General features: G+C 53.3%; 1 pseudogene; it reads right to left on the reverse strand.

Moving 5' to 3' along the window:
* Positions 1-13,710, reverse strand: part of LOC137464098 (uncharacterized) — a 1,364,046-nt pseudogene that overhangs the window by 529,667 nt on the left and 820,669 nt on the right.

Genomic DNA, 13,710 nt, shown 5'->3' on the forward strand with positions numbered 1-13,710 from the left:
CATCCCTAGAACTCAGCAGGAGTCTTGTGTCCATGGAAATCTCCACTATATCAAGGTTCAGCCCAAAACAACTCTACAAGGAGTTCCCGATCTCTGATCTCGCCACTTTTGGGGTGCCAAACGTTTCCTTTCCCTGGGATGATGGGGGTCCAATGGCTCCAGGGGTTCCCCCTTCTCTGGCGTCCTGCTTAGGGATGATCCAGGGGCTGTTGGGGGTCCATGGGGTCCCTTCTCCCCTGATGCTCTACTTTGAGATCCCAGGGGTCCCTCCTCTCCAGGCTCCCCCCCTTTCCAGCCAGCCAGGGGTCCCCCAGATCCAGGATCACCCCTCTCTGCTCCCCCCACTCTGGGGGTCTCAGGGGTTCCCCTCCTCTGCTCCCCCGGGGGTCCCCAGGACCAATGTCCTCCCCCTGGTGGCCCTGGGCAATGGCCACGTGGACTCCCAAAGATCCCCCCAAGGGGCTCAGCTTTGGGGTCCTGCAAGATCCAAACCTACACACACACACACAGAGAAAAAACCCTCCCAGGGTTTATTTGGGCCTCCCATACGATATTTGGGGCTCAATTCCACAATCTGCAAGCTCCAAACACACCCCAATAAAAAAACCCTCTCAGGGACCCCCTGATAGATTTGGGACGAGCTCCCCCTCCCCTCTCACCTGCAGGATGAGCTGGGGGCGATGGTCCCGGGGCCAAGGGTGCTGCGGCCACAGGGGGCACTGGAACCTCCTGTTTCTCCTCCTTTTCCTGCTCCTGCTCCTCCTCTTCCTGCTCCTCCTTGTCCTCTCTCCCTCCTCCTCCTCCTTCCTCATCCCACCTCCTGCCCAGTTCCTGCCTTCTCTATATTTAGAGTGCAGAACCTTGCTTGTTTTTAGAACGACAACAAAGATCCCAGATGGAACACGGCTTGCTGGTTTTAGCCACAAGTGTCAGTGACTAAAGGTCATGTTTCCTCTGCTTTGGTGCCGTCCTTGTTCCTCCTCAGTGTTCAGGCTGGGCTATGGGGTGTCCTTTTTTGCTGCATTTTCAGAGTTCCTCCTGAATCCTTTGGGCAACAGGCTGTGCCCTGGGAGGGCTCTTTGTGCTCCTTTGTGACACAGGAGAACCTTCCAGGCGGTTTCTGCGTGAGCTGCTGCTGTGATGTCACAGGAGCACTGCCACGTCCCCGAGGTGTTCCCGTTGCTGTGGCACACGGAGGCCTCAGTGTCCAGAGTGGCTCTGGGCACTGCTCGTTGCCGGAGGATCCTCCTGCCCGAGGCATTCTCAGCAGCCAGCCCAGCCCTGACGGGTGTCCTTCTGTGCTTGCAGGGCTACAGTCTGCAGACGTGTGCAGCGCAGCCAAAATGATCCAGCACGTGGCTGCTGCAGTTTGCACGCTGTACTCTGTGGCGTATGCGGGGTATTTTTTAACCCACTTGGCACGTAAGTCGAGGTTTTCCCTCGGTGCTGTGGCTCTGGGCTTGCTGTGTGCTTGCTGTTCTTCCTCTGGGCCTGAGCTGACTTTGTAACCAAATTGCCATGAAGACACCATTGCTTTGGGAGAGCTCCTGGCAGCAGCTGCAGCTGGAAAAGGGGGTGTCTGCAGCCAGCGGGGCGTGCACAGCATTTGCAATGAGCCCTGGGGGGTTCTGTTCCCTCAAGCGGGGAGTCTGTGGCAGCAGAGCCTGGAACTGCCTGTCCAGCCAAGAGCTGACCCAGCCCAGTATTTTGTGCTGTTCTCTTGCTGTGTGAAGGGACTGTGGCTCCTGGAGGGACGCTGTGAAAGCAAAATGCTCTCTCGGGGTTGCCTTGCTCCGGGGCATTTCCCACCACAGGCAGTTTTTTTCCTGACAGCATCTGGTTCATGTTCCCTCTCCCGTTGCAGGGCACCTCATGAGTGGATCCCGAGCAGCTCCTCCTTCGGTGAGTGGGAAAGGAACCTTTGGTGTTTGGAATTGTGTAGCAAGTTGTGAACTCGGCATGTGGCAGCTGAGTGCCCGCCTGGGAGGCTGAAGGAAAGTTCCTGCCAGTGTCCTTGCAGCAGCAAAGGGATCCCTGGGAGTTTTCTCCTTTTATGTTGAAGAGCTTTTGAAGAGCTGCAGGTCTGGTTTTGCAGGCAGAGCATTGCTTGCTGGCTCTAGCCATGGTGGAATATGGAATTCCCAACAATAAGGGGCAATGTGGACTTTAGCCCATTGTTAGTTTGAACAGCTCCAAACCCAATTTCTGCTTAGTGCAGCTGGATGTGCAGCTGAGGGTAAATAAGGTGATAACTGAGACAGGACTTCCCGTCCCTCACGCTGCCGTCTGTCCACAGGGCACAAAAGCAGCACCAGCACCTCCTCTGGCTCCCTCTGCTTCCAAAGAGGAGGCCAAAGAGGAGGAAGGCAGCAGTGAGCTTCCCGCTGTTCCGGGGCACGATGGTGAACGTCCCTCAGTGCTGGGAGATGACAGTGAACTTCCCGCTGCTCTGGGAGATGAGGGCGAACATCCCGCACTGTGGGAACACAACGGCGAGGCTCCCGCGGTGTGGGACAAGGACAGTGGACATCTCCCGGCATGGAAGGAGGACAGAGGACATCCTGTGTCTTGGGAAGAGGAGGGTGAACTTCTCCCAGCATGGGAAGCGGACAGTGAACGTCCCCTGGCGTGGAAAGATGATGGCGAACCTGCAGCGTTTTGGGAAGAGGATGGAGAAGCTCCCTGTGCTTGGGAAGAGGACACTGAACCTCCCTCGGCTGTGGGATCCTGGGCTGAACATTCTGACAGCAGCACAGCCCTGCAGCCAGAGGGGAGAGGGGAGTGGTGCCTGATGCAGCTGAGTACGTCTGCTGTGTTCCTGTGTGCCAGAGCAGGGTGCTGTGTGTGTGTCTCGGCATCAGCTGCACCCAGTGCTGCTCTGCAGCTGAATGTGCCAGGGTCATTTCTTGTCCTTCCCCAGCTGAGACCAAGGGGCTGACGGCCCCAGGGAGGGGGGCTGCATTCTGGCTCTGCTGCAAGGCGTGGTCTCACTCTGGGAGGGAGCGTCTTCCACGTGGTTTCTTTCAGGGAACACTGTGAGCCTGGCGGAGCCTGCCGAGAAATACCTGGAAGTGGAGCAGATTGGCCAAGGGTAAGTGCACGGCAGTTACTTCTGCACAAGCAGGCCCAGGTGTTGTGCTGGTGCAGGATCAAGTGAGAAGTCAGGAGAGCTCCAAACACCTCCAGACACGGGGGTACCATCCTGCTGTCCCTCAGTCCTGATCAGAATTGATACCTGTGCTCAGAAGGCACCGTCAAAGGCCCCTGAGGCTGGCAGTGTCCTGCCTGCAGCAAGGAGCAGGACCTGGAAGATCTTCTGTCCCTGGAACTGGATTGCCTAAAAGAGCCACTCACCATCTGGTGACTGTCAGAAAACAGTTCTCAAGGAGATTTCTTTCAAATATTTTGCTTCAAAAAATATCCTCCGGTCAGGATTAACAACCTAATGGTTTAGAAACAGAAACCAGAGCTGAACTAATAAGTGCTCTATTCTAGCACAGGTAGTAGAGCCCAGACATTCAGTAACAGACACAGAGCTGATGCACTCTGGGGGAAAATGCATCACCTGCCTGATGGCAGGGCCCTTGTGGATCCTGCAGGTCTTAGGCAGGAAATGGAAAAGGATGGAATGCATTCTTTTCCAGTTTTTTAGACACCCATTGCTCACTTCAGGTTTTAAACTAAAGCAGTGCAGCGTGGACATTTGGGATTTGCTCCAGCCCAATTCCTTGGTGTTGGGTCTCAGTTTTCTCTGGCACACCTTGCATGGCAGAGGGCTGGTGGCTGCTGCGCTGTTGTTGGAAGGGTCGATGCCCCCAGGTGTTTGTGAACGCTGCAGGCAGCAGAGATCTCCTGTCTGGGCTGGCTTTCACTGCCAGGGCCTAAAGCGCTGCTTCTTTCTTCTCTGCTGTTTTGTCTCCAGGGCTTTTGGAACCGTTTCGAAAGGACTCGACAGGGCCACTGGAGGAGAGGTCAGTGTCAACACGCCCAGCACGTCTGGCAGCTCTCCAGGGCTCTCCCCTCTGCTGGGAGCTGTGGCTGCAGCTTTGGGGGCCAGCAGAGCTTTCCGGCACAGGCTGCTCCTCTGCAGGCAGAGCCGTGTCAGCCTGCAGAGCACAGCTGGGACAGACTTGGTCCTTCTGAAGTGCCCAAAGGAATGCAAGGAGGGCAATGGATGTGTGTGTTTGCTTTGTTGTGCAACCCCAACCAGAGCAGTTGCATCTGAAATCATGATCCAGACCCATAGAACTGCTAATGGGTTCCCGGCTGTTTTGCTCTGTTTGCACAGAACCAGAATTACCTCCTGCTTGCAGAATGTGTTTGAACAATAATGAGAGTCTTGAGGCCATTTGAGAAGACTGTAGGTGCAGAGAATGTGGTTAGAGCTTGGAGGCTGACAGCTGAGGGGCCATTTCTGCAGGGCTTGCAAGGCCAAATGTCTCTGGCCATGTGTCCTGTAAGCAGCCCCCAGCGAGCAGAGCAATGGGCTGTGGGAATGGCACTTGCTGAGCTCTGGTGTCCCATCCCAAGGCAGTTGGGCACAGCCCGGCTCCGTCGCCCCAAAAAGACTCGCTCCGTGTTTGCTGCGGCCTCCTGCCACAGACTCCTCCAGTGAAAGGTCTGCAATGTCCCTTCAGGTGGCCATAAAGAAAATGAGTCTGAGAGGGCAGAACAGGGAACGAGCTGTGAATGAGCTCCTGCTCCTGAAGGACAAGAAGAACCCCAACATTGTCAGCTCCTTGGACAGGTGAGTGCTTCAGGCCTTATCCCGTGCCCGGGCCCTGCCTTAACCTTTCCTGGCATCCGTAGTTTGTAGCCTGATTTGAAAATGCCTGACCCAGCCGTTTCTTCCCAAAACAACAGCCTGGCAGTTCGCTCCCTCCGTGTGCTTTTGTAGCTTTGGTTTGGTTTTTCCTTCAAGTTGACCCTGTTTTCTGTGTCTTACAACAAGTGCTGATAAACCACAGCAGAAATTATTTCCCTTGGCTTCTTCTTCCCAGCCCTTTCCCATTGCTGCAGATGCCAGGAAGACCAGGTTCTTGTTCCCAGAAATGCCTCGTTTGCCTATTTGTCACTGGCCTTGCCTGTTTCTGAAGGGACTTTCTGAAAGGTTTTCTGACCCCTTTTGTCCCAAGTGCTGCCCGGCCTCCTCCCCTGGATAACCCTGGGAGCTGTGTTGCCTTGTTCTGCAGGGAAGGGTGGAACTGATGAGTTCAGAAGCTGAACCAGCTGGGGGCCAGTGTTGTGGTTCCACATTGATCGGGACCTTTGCTAAACTGCATTTTTCACCTGCTTGCCATCTCAGGCCTCTCCTTTCTCACAGGGGTCTCCTCCTTTAGACTGTGCAGATCCCAAGGGCTGTGCAGCCTGGCAGGAATGTCTCTCCATCGGATTCTGTCCTCATTGACAAGTGACCTGGCAACAAAACTCCACTCCAGGCTTTTCCATGGGGGAATTGAGCACTGCACATTGGTCTCCATGCCACTGCTTTCCTCTTCCAGCTTCCTTGTTGATGGAGATCTCTGGCTGGTGATGGAATACATGGATGGAGGAACTTTGCAGGACGTTGTCAGACAGACACGCATGGCTGAAGGAGAGATGGCAGCCGTCAGTCGGGAGGTGAGGGATCCTGCCTGTGACTGCCATGCCTTGGACACGATGGTCCTTCCCAGCAGGGCGTGAGAGCAGGAGTGGCTCCATGCTCAGGGCTTTGTTTCTCTGTTGTTTTTATGAGCTGGAGAAGAAAGAGCCCCTGCAGTGATCGGCCTGCCAGCAGCACTGCACTTCTACTCTGTTCTTGTTCTCTTTCCTGCTGTTGTGGCACTCTCTGTCTGTTTTGGATTTGATGTGCTGTTCTCAGCTTTGCCTTGAACCGTTTGCCTGGAGCTTGTCTGCACTGCACTCCTGGCCTGTCACAGCAAAGTCGCTGCTGGCAGAATTCTAAACTGTCCTTTCTTGTGTGATATATTCCGGCCATTGGTTTTTACCCTGGTGTTTCTTGTTCTCTCTCAGTGTCTGCAGGGCCTGCATTTCCTCCATTCGAACCGGGTGATCCACAGAGATCTGAAGAGCTCCAACATCCTTCTGGGAATGGACGGCTCTGTCAAGCTGGGTGGGTGTTCCTGGCCAGGCATGGCGCTCCTGGGGTGCGGCTGTGGGGCTGCTTCCCAGTGACGGCCAGAGCTCCACAAGGGCTGCTGGGGGCACTGCCCGGCCCCTGCTGCCAACTGAGAGCGGCTGCTCCTGCAGAGAGCTCAGGAGAGGAGCAGGCTGTCAGGGGTGCCTTTGCTCTGGGAATGGCCCTCCCAGAGGGGCAGGAGTTGGAACCTGAAGCTCCAAGGGAATCAGTAAAAGCGACTGCACGAAAGCTGAGGGTTTCTTTAAGGGTCCAGTTCAGTTCCATCTTTCCTTGGCTACAGCCCTGAGGACTTTTCCAGCTGACTTCACTGCTGCATTCTCAGACTGAGAGCGGGGAGTCTTTGTGCTTGGTTTCCTCATTCCAGCTGCCTTTGACAGTGTTTGTTTCTGTCCTCAGCTGATTTTGGCCTCAGCGCTCAGCTCAGCCCTGAGCAGGACCAACGCAGCTCCATGGTGGGCACTGCTCACTGGATGGCCCCAGAAGTTGTCACCAGTTCTCCTTACGGCCCCAAGGTGGACATCTGGTCCTTCGGCATTGTGACCATCGAGATGGTGGAAGGAGAACCTCCTTACTTCAAGGAAACGAGGGCCATGGTAAGAGGCCAATTCTCCTGTGGTTGCAGAGGCCTGTGAGCACAGGGTGACCCTGCACTGGGAGCAGCAGCTGGAGGTTTCTGGACATGGGGAAGGGAATTCCCAGAGGACTGGAGCCTCAACACAGACACATATTCTGCAGTCTCCAGACACAATTTGCTTTGGGATTTACGTTGTTTCAGTTCTTCTGGCTGTGAGGATGACCTGAAAATGGGAAGCAAGTGCACCAGCTCTTTACAATGGCTGTGGCAGCACCAGGGTTTGGGTTTTTTGGTTGGCATAGAAAAATGAGCTGTGAGCAGCATCTCGGCCAGGGAGGAAAGTGCCCCTGGAGCTGGGGCTGGGAAGCCGGGGTCGATGTGAGCACTTGTGGGTGGGAAGGAAGCTGGCAGAGCGCTGAGTTTGCTTTTCCTGCAGGCTCGCGCTCTGATCCGGCAGAACGGGACCCCGCAGCTGCAGGAGCCCAGGCGCCTGTCGGCTCTGCTGCGGGACTTCCTCGAGTGCAGCCTGGAGCCGGACGAGGAGCGGCGCTGGTCTGCCCAGGAGCTGCTGCAGGTGAATGCCAAGCGGCTGCAGGGGAAGCAGCAGCGCCAGGGAGGGGTTTTCTTGTGGGGCCCCCTCCGATGGTCTCCGGTCTCGCTGCTTTCCACACGCAAAGCAAGCAGAATCCTCGCCTGGTTTGGCTTGGCAGGGGCCTTTCGAGGTCATCTGCACCTGGGGCCCCACAGCGAGCAGGGCCATCTTCAAGCAGCTCAGGTGGCTCAGAGCCCTGCCTGACCTGAGCTTGGATGTTCCCAGGGAGGAGGCGCCTCCCACATCTCTGGGCACCTTCTGTCAGTGCTTCCCCACTCTCCTGCTAAAAAAATTCTGCCTCAGACCTCATCTGAGCCTGCTTCCCTCTCCTGAGTTTCAGACCATTTCCCTTTGTCCTGTTGCAACAGAGCCTGTGAGGAAGTTGACTCTGGAAAGTAACGGTTCATTTCTTTCTTTTTTCTCCTTTGGGCAGCACCCATTTTTATCATCAGCCAAGCCTCTCTCCAGCCTGACCCCTCTGATCATCGCAGCACAGCAACTGAAGAAGCAGCAGAGGAGATGAAGGACTGGAGGACAGCTTTTAGTTACAGTAGTGAGTTAGGACAACTAGTTAGTTATGGTAGTTAGCAGTGCCATTTAGTTATGGTAGTTAGCAGTGTTAGTTGGTTAAGGTAGTAAGAACACCCTGTTTGTTATGGCTCTTATGACAGCCTGTTTGGTATGGCAGCTTTTTGAATAAAAACTCTCTTAAACCTCAACTCCCTTGACGTGTCCCTTCCTTCTCCCTGTGTGACTCAGCTGCCCGGAGCAATGTGAGGGGAGAGCGGGCCCAGCCTCGCCCAGAGCTGAGCCCCAGCAGAGCCCTGGCAGAGCCCAGAGCAGCCTCGGCATCTGCAGAGTCAGCCTGGAAGGAGGCGCTTGGAGCCTTCTCGGCTGCACCTGACTCTTGGTTACAAACTGTGTGTCAGGGCTCACCCCTAGATTGGGGTGGCCCTGAAAGATGGAAAAGTCTCTCCTCCAACCTGTGTCTTCAAAGAAAGACTCAGTAGTCTTCAGTCCTCCGGTCTCAAGGTAGTTTATTGTGTGTTATCTAAAAGATTTTCTTCCTGAACTGCTGCGGTCCGTTCAGCAGGTCAAAGGCACACACTGACTCCCAGGGGGCTGGTGCCATCTTTTATATCATCCATGACGTGTTGAATGTTTATGGTTTTACCCCAATGCCTATCACCTATATTGAATGGTGACTTTCTACTCTAAACCAATCTGTGAGTGCCAACATCACCATGAACATGGAGGTTAGGAAGGAGAAAGAAGGAGGACAGGGCACGCCCAAGTCCCTTCATCTTAGAACTTCTGACCCCCATGTACAAAACTCAGACCCCTCTGTACAAGGCCAAAAGCCCCCTGTACAGCACTCAAAAGTTCTTCCTTTCACTTTGTGACTACTTCTACTATAATATCTAAATTTTGTGATTTCTTGTTCTTCCTGCAAGGTTGGTAAATTGTTCCACGGGTCAGATTCAAAGCCACAGGGGTTTCCGGCTGCATGCCAGGGTCTCAAATGCTTCTGACCTGTGCCCGGAACATCCAAAAGTGTGCCAGGGACATTCTGGGTTCCAACAAGAACAAGATAATGAGAAGTCAATGAAGAGCCTTGAATGCAGCTTTCCCCACGCCTCCCTCCTTCCAGCTGCACCTCCTCCCCTGGCAGTGCAGGAGACAGGGAATGGGGCCGTGCTCAGTTCATCCCCCGTGGCTTCTCCCTCTGCCCAGGGACAGGAGTCGTTCCCCTGCTGCAGCCTGCGGTCTCTCCCACCGGAGACTTCTCCTGGAACTTCTCCAACTGGAGTCCATCCCCTGGGGCACAGCCCCCCTCCAAGTGCTGCAGCGTGGGTCACTGTGCCACGGGGTCAGTCCTTCCAGGACAGGCTGCTCCAGCGGGGGCCCCTCTGTCCACGGGGTCACAGCCTCCTCTCAGGCATCCCCGTGCTCCAGCGTGGCTCCTCCAGGGGCTGCAGGGGGACCTCTGCATCCCCATGGATCTGCAGGGGCATCTCTGCAGCCCCATGGATCTGCAGGGGGGTCTCTGCAGCCGCATGGATCTCTGCATCCAGCAATGCCATCTTTGGAGGCACCAGGAATAGGCTGAGCTCTGCCCGAAGCTCTTCTCACATTCCCCACACCCTTCCCGCCACAGGGAAGGTTTTCCCTCCTTGCAGCTCCCCGGGCTGGGTTTGCAGCCCCTCCTCGTGTGGGACCTCTGGGGCTTTTCCTCCCCGTTGCATTCCTGCACCGTGGAGCCGTTCCAAATGGTCTCTTCCACGAGGTTCTCTGGCAGGGATTTGTTCTCCCTGATCCCTGTCCACAGCTCAGTGACTGGGGCAGGAAGGACAAGGAGAGTTAGAAACAGGGAGAAGGGAAAAGGAAAAGCCAGGAGAGGAAGGAAGAAGAAAGAACGAGGGAGGAAGGAGATGGGAAAAAACGTAGATGGATGAAGGAGAGAATGAGGAGAGGAAGCAGGGCAGAGAAGAAGCTGGGATTTGCCTCCGTGCCAGAGGGAAGGGGAAGGAGATCCCCTCAATGCATCCCTGGCAGGACGGCGTCAGCAGCGAGGTTGTCCTGCAGCCAGGGGCGATGCTGGGCTGGGAGATGGAGCAGGAGAGAGGGGCAAAGGGGCAGTGACTTCCTCCTCACCTGCCTGGCTGTCCCAGTCTGTAGCATCCTGGCACTACCAAGGCCCTTGGAGCGTCCGGCACTGATGAGCCCGAAGCTCACGGCGACTTTATAAAGCTGACAAAGTAGGCAGGATGGGTCTTTGTAGGATCTCCAGCAAACTGGTTTATTGGAACAGGAACAGGGCACAGAGCTGAACAGGGACCAGGGACAAAGGCTGCAAGCTGAGGGCACAGGGGGTTTTTATATGGGGTAGTGAGGGTGGAGCTGAGGGTCAGGGTCCAATGGATATGGGGGAAAATGGTGCAAAGGAGGGGTTAAGGGTTGTGTCAGCTAATAGGGAAACAGAGGCAGGGAAATGCAGTAAACTTGGGCCAGTGGAGGGACAGAGAGAGGAGAACATTCTAGGGACTAACCAAAATAGGTGACAGGGGTTGAACTAGGGTAATTAGGCCAACGGGCCAATGGGGTAACATAACTTTACAGAAATCAGCATGTGCCTGCAAAGATCTATGGGAGAAGCAAGCTTCTCCCCATAACCTTGAAATCTATTCTTGTTTGGGACCAGTCCTCCACAGCTGAGGGACTGAGATTCTGATGGTAGGCTCCTGGGCCTCCACACCACTGCATCTTCCTTTTCCTTGTTTTCATTGCAGCGTCATTCTCCTCCACCCAGATGAAATTGAGGATTGGCAATGGCTTGCAAGAAAGCAAGGGGTGAGTACCTTGGGTTTGGTGAGAAATGAGCCTCATGCTTTAGAATTTTTAAAACTTTAAGAAGGGATAATTAGATGCAAATCAATAACAGCTCTGGGTGTTTGGCAATGGCCAGAGGCACACTGGTTAACCATAGCAACTCTTCTTATCTACTTTTTCCATTTTATTGTTCAAAAACATATTCATAAAGATTATACATATTCAAATGTTTCTTTGAACTCGTTTACTTGTTCCAGGAACTCTTGAAGTTGGTTTGAGCCCCAGGCTGCCTTTCTAGAGTACGTGCAGGAATCGTGGATTGTTGTTCTGAGGGTTGTGTGTCACTTCCTCACAACAGCCCCCGATCCCTGGTTTCAGCTGTGAGTCTGCAGGCCCCAAGTTGGGCAACTCCCTGGGGGCTCCCCTGGCAGGGGAGACCCGCCTGGAGCAGTTCTGTGTCAGGAAGGAGAGACGCATTGGACTTTTTTGGTCTTCAGCTTCTGTTTATTGTTACCTTATCCAAACTTCAGCACACTGTCTGCACCAGACTCTGCGTGCAGGAAAAACAGCACAAAAATGGCCAACAAATCTTGTTACAAGGCCTTTTGAGTCTAATCAAAAACTACGCTACCCAATTAAGATGTGACATGTTGTTTTGTGTTTTTATACCCCTGTAACTGTTCTGTAATGGTTTGCCCCTTCACCCCCATTTTCTCCCCATGGTTTCACCCCGAGCTTTCCCGCCTTTCCCTCAATGCCTCTCTGAAAATGCTCAGTCATTCCCATGTCTCCTCCCTGGCACCCTGTGCATCACTTGGTTCCCCATCCCGCTCTCCCAGAATCTTCCTCCTTGGGCAGAGTGAGTGGACGAGGGGCAGGGGTCACTCCCTTAAACTTCCCCCATTGGTTTGTGTGTCTGTCTGTCCCTCCGCCTTCCACTCCCCCAAATCCCCCCATTGGGTGGTGGGGGTCCCTTCCCCCTGGTCACCATCCTGGTACTTAAGACAATTGTGAGAGCCTCGAGAGCACTTTCGGCTATTGGGACAATGGCATTCGTAGCTCCTCAGAGCTTGGATTAAACTTGAGACTTTTTCCCGGCCTTGAGTCGACTCCCTCATTATCTCCTCGGACGCTGCCTCTTCTCCTTACAAGGCAGACAGAGAAGTGCTCTGTCTTAGCCACTCCCCGAATCTTCTCGAGAAACAGGGGCGTGTCCCCCGCAGCTGACTGTGCCTCGGTGGGGCAGGCGAAGCCAGGGAGCTTCAGGGTAGGCACGGCGGCAGTGACACCTAAATTATTTTCCTTTTGTCCCAGAAATGCAAGATGTTATTCATTTCCCATCTGTGAGCAGTTTCTTCTTACCTTTTCTACCTGCTCCTTATCTCTTATCTTCTTATCTTTCCCTCCCCCGGGAGGATATCTGTTGTTAATGGCCCATTCAATGTCACTGCATGACTGTTGAAATTACATCATCCCATTGTGGGATGCTCCGCCCAGAGGGAGGAGACAAGCATTTCCTGAATGAATATAATCTGGGCAGTTTACCACTGGGAACAGCTGGGGTTTCTCCAGTGCACCCTCAGAGGAAGATTACACCCTTCTACAAGATCTGACAGAACCACATCGGCCACTTTGGGAAGACTGAGGCCATTCCAGTCTGGACTCCCACCACCACCAGAGTGTCAGGTTGTATTCTGACTCTGTGAGAAGTTGTTTTCTTTCCTTTTGTATTATTGCATGTATTTAGTTTTTTTTTTCTTTCTATTCCTAATAAATTGTATTTCTGACTTGAAGTCTCTCACTGGTTTTCCTCTTCAAACCAGAACACCAGTCTAACCCAATAACTGACCCCCAAAGACCCGCAATGCAGATTTTTCTACCCAATTACAAGATACCACCTAACCCAAGAAGAAAAAGGAAGAAGAATAAAGAAGAAGGGAACTCAAGACGACACCCTATATCCTCCATCTTGAACCCATCTATAACATACTAAAAATCCTAAAACCTAAATGTCTCACCCATGTGACATACTCCACTACTCTCTACAATTCTCTACAATCTCTTTCACACTTTTGTGGTTTCTAGTTTACCTTGAGGCTTTGGAAGTTTTCTCCATGAATGAGGGTCAAAGTCAGTGCTGCCCTGGGGGTCAGGACACCCCAGAGTAGACAGAGAAATATTCCCAGTGCCCTGGGTTTCCACATCAGCAGGCGACAGTTATTGACAGTCGAAGGGTCAGCGGCAGGGGTCCTCATCACACCCGTTCCTTAAATGTTATCTGGCCATGCAGACGGTTTTAGCTACTTCCACAAGTACTTTAAATCAACATTAGCTGTTTCACAAATATCTCTGAGTTATTCTTGTCAGTTAGTTACAAAAATAAAAGCATTAGTTATTATTTCACAACTGCAGCTACTTCTGCAAAAGTTAACATTCGAATGCAAAACACGTAGCATCCACTTCAATACGTTGCAAAAGCCAAAACTATAATGTATGTTTTTCACACTGTCCACAAACTAAAATATCATCCATGAATGATGTTCTGAGGATATGAGCGACACAGGGGACAGCGCACTGGCCACAAAGAGCCGACAAGTTGTACGACAGCAAAAGCAGTTAAAAGTGATTACAAACTGTCCTATATCAAAATCAGCTCATGTTTCATGTTGTGATTAGGAATTAGTTGCAGAAGTCAACAAAAAATAGCAAAAGCCACCAACTACATAGTACTTTATAACAAACCCAGGGCAGGTTTTTCCCTTGCATGGAGCACTTGGGCCTTCCCCGGGCCCCTTCTGCCCTCTTGCAGAGCCGGTGGCATTTTCCACCACCCACAGTTTGTAACCAAGAGTCGGGTGCAGCCGAGAAGGCTCCAAGCGCCTCCTTCCAGGCTGACTCTGCAGATGCCGAGGCGGCTCTGGGCTCTGCCAGGGCTCTGCTGGGGCTCAGCTCTGGGCGAGGCTGGGCCCGCTCTCCCCTCACATTGCTCCGGGCAGCTGAGTCACACAGGGAGAAGGAAGGGACACGTCAAGGGAGTTGAGGTTTAAGAGAGTTTTTATTCAAAAAACTGCCATA

The sequence above is a fragment of the Anomalospiza imberbis genome, chromosome 36 (assembly GCF_031753505.1).
Source record: "Anomalospiza imberbis isolate Cuckoo-Finch-1a 21T00152 chromosome 36, ASM3175350v1, whole genome shotgun sequence".
NCBI lineage: Eukaryota > Metazoa > Chordata > Aves > Passeriformes > Viduidae > Anomalospiza > Anomalospiza imberbis.